We start from the raw sequence: 3468 nt of genomic DNA, 5'->3' as shown, positions 1-3468 counted from the left end.
ACCTCCGCGCTCGCGCATGCGCTCCTGTCTTCTGGAGCCGAGCCAACTGCCCCAACAGACGCCAGGAGCTGTTGGAGGACGGCGGTCCACGTGCCTGAGAGCCCCGCCCCAGTGGGCGTGCGCAGGCGTGCGCAGGCGTGCAGGCGCGGGGCACGCGGGGATCTGTTCCAGGAGGTCTCTGCAGGAGAGGAGAGAAATGCAGGGTCGGGCACGCTACGCAGCATCTCTGGCGACGCTCCTCGCCGGGAACCTTCGTGACGGTGTCTTCTTAAAACCAGCTCTTGTGAGATGTGCACTCGTGATTTTTCTATTGCACACCTGAAACCCATGCACTTAGCTACAAAGAGTTCTGGAGAGCTCCGCTCTAAGCACAGTAGCCTCAAATTGGGGCAAGTGCTTTCATGCCCTTTGGACTGCAGTTCCTTGGTTCTTCTTTATGCCTTTCAAAAAACAGTAGGTCCTTTTTCCTAGCAAGCCTGAAGTTTCCGCTAAAGAACAATTCTAGCAAAGAATTCAGACCTGGGAAACACTCTTAAGATACTGTCTCCTGACTCCATTCCTAGAGTTTTTCCAAACGTATTTACTCTACTAGAATATTTTTTCTCAGTGTATTTAATACATGGAGGTTTTTCAATAAATGTTGATTCACAGGTGTTTCCTTTGTACGGTTTTTTTTTTTTTTTTAATAACTTTGAGAGAGAGTGGACAATCTGGGCCAATTTCAACACAGCAGGTAGTATGGGAACAATTTTACTTTCCCTCCCTCCTTTTTTGTAATATCTTGCAGACTTTCAGTTGGCATTAAAAACAACAACAACAACAAAAATAGTAGCAGGATCAACTTACTGACCTGACTTTGTAATACTTCCCAAAGAAACTTCAATCATCAGATCCTCTTTCTGGTCAATTGCAAGATTAGAGCATTTCTCACTCAACAGGATGCCTCTGAAAACCCCTCACGTCTAACAGCACTAAGCGCCTCCAAGTGCACAGACTTGAAAACTCCACAAGACACAAACATGGTATCTCTTCATTTCTTTAACGTTTCGTGATTGAGTGGAAGATGAACTGTCTTCTGAGGCTTGTGATGCATGTCCAGAGATGTTTTTTCTCAGTAGTCAATGCCTGCCCGCAGCCTCTGTGCAGGAATAGTCAGAGATCATGATCCAAAGGACTTTTAGATACTCCCTTCTGTGACTACTCTTCCCAAATTACATTTGGGCTAATTTGATTATCTCTGTCTCTGGGGTGTAGGATTTTGAAGTATTACAAAAGTGATTGCAGAATTGGGACTGGCTAATTTTTGCACAGTGCAGTTTTTGTATCAGTGGCCTTGAGAAGAGTCCTTCAAATACTGTATCAGAATTATGAGTGAGAATCTTGTAAATAATTGGTTGAATGACTGAACAAAGGGAGGAAGCAACAAGGAAGCCTGCCTTTCTCGAGTAACTGGGTACAATATTTTGCCTCACCATCCCTCTAGTATGAAGTTATTGGTTGAAAATCATATGAGTTTTCCTTCATTGTAAAAGCTCCAGTACTGAGCGATATTCCCAAACTGTTTATTTTTTTTCAGTCCCCGACAGGAGTTTCTTTAGATATAAAGTTCACCATGCTGTTGCTTGAAATATTCTCACCTTATCTTCTCATCTTCTTCTGAGTCAATTTTTCCTGACAAGGGGCAAGGAACTTCTTAAGCACCAACAGGAGTCTTTTTCACACTGTGGAACAGTCCTTCTAAACCTCTGTTTCCTTCCCCAACACCCCACAATCAGTTGGAGTTCTACTGCAGCTACAGCAGTGAGAGAATCTCGTCTCGCAAGAGATTTGGTTGCCATCCTCTGAGGTTTTCAGCCTTCATCTCCCTTGACAAGTTTCCTAACAGTCCTCTCTTCTCACAACACAAACCACGAATACTCTTTCATATCATTTTGATAGTGGTAAACTGACTGACATGGATTCTCAATATGAAAATAATAATCAGACAAGTTTTGTAAAAGGAATGCTACCATCATTCCCATGCAGATGGGGCCATATGCAACGATGAGCCTAGATTGTAAAGAGCAAGTGTATGTAATGCAGACAGGAAATTAACAAACTTGTAAGCAGGGCTTGCAGGCTAGGATTTAGATGGAAGTGGGCTTGTCTGAATGGGGATTGGACACTGGTGGATAAACTCTTGGCATTGTGTCAAGGTGCACATCCATCTCATGGGTAGTGGACTTTTAACACCTAGAAAAACCAGGGCTCTAGGATGTTTAGTCCCTTTAACATAAGGAAAGAGAAGAAGATTTTCTGCCTTCTTGTTCCTTACTTCTGTCCTTACTCCTACTAAGCCAAGATGTTCAGTGCTATATGATGGCTCTTCCAAATCCATTTCATCCAAAGAGCCTGCAGATTTTGTGTATGTTTACAATTGTGTTTTCTGTTGGAGCCAAGATGCACACTTGAGTCTCGTCACTCCAAGTTCTCTTTCTCATAAGGATGAGTAACTGATAATAGCTTAGTATGTTCTAATTTTTTGGTAGTGTTGCCAGATAAAATACAGATTTCGAGTTAAACATAAATTTCAGATAAACAGGGAAAGAATTTGCAGTAAAACTATGTCCAAAATGTTGCATGGGACAAAGTTGTACTAAAAATGAATTCATTGTTTATGTGAAATTCAAAAGTCAAATTCAGTTAGGCATTTGTTACCTTTCTTTACTAGATCAAGCCACCCTATTCTTTCAGGTCTTTGAAATGTAAGAGACTAGAAATTGTTGTTCTAGGAATCTAGTGCAGAAACAGAGGAGCCACGATACCTGTACAAAGACAATCATTGGAAATATCCTCAGATATATAGGAACATATATGAATTTTCAACTAGAAAAAAAAATGAAGGCATTTTAAAAACTGAAAACAGATTGCCTTCGTTTTTAGTTGCATGACGTATCTCTGGGAAGATTTTAATGAAAGAGATAACACTGGTTTCCTCCGGGAAAGAGGATTGGGTTGACAGGGGAAAGAGGTGGGAGGAGGACTCGCCACTGCATATTCCATTTTGCACAATTTAATTTTGAACCATGAGAAGGTGTTACTCGCTTAAAATATTACACTAAAATCATTTAAAAGGTAAAAAACTAAATCTTTTACAACCATGGAATACTATGAGAAAGACATTTAGTGAATTCTGGTCTTGGACATGGGGGCTGCATGACGGTTTTTTGATGGACGGGGGCTTTCCAGCACAAAGGATCATTAGTAAGGCTGGTCCTGCTGGATGTTGGTTGGAGCACAAGGACCACTCCCTTAGGAGTGATGTATATACAGCAGTCAAAGACACTGGATCTGCTGAGACAATCCTAATTTCAAATACTCAGTTCCATGTGGCCATAAATACCCAAGTGTTTATCAGACTAACAGTTCTGAATTTTGTTCAGAAAGTCTAGTCTCTGTTGAAGTAAGTCAAGAGCCAGGTAGGAAGCA

Source organism: Balaenoptera ricei, chromosome 6, assembly GCF_028023285.1.
Source record: "Balaenoptera ricei isolate mBalRic1 chromosome 6, mBalRic1.hap2, whole genome shotgun sequence".
Taxonomy (NCBI): Eukaryota; Metazoa; Chordata; class Mammalia; order Artiodactyla; family Balaenopteridae; genus Balaenoptera; species Balaenoptera ricei.
Note: the sequence above shows the minus strand (reverse complement) of the source record.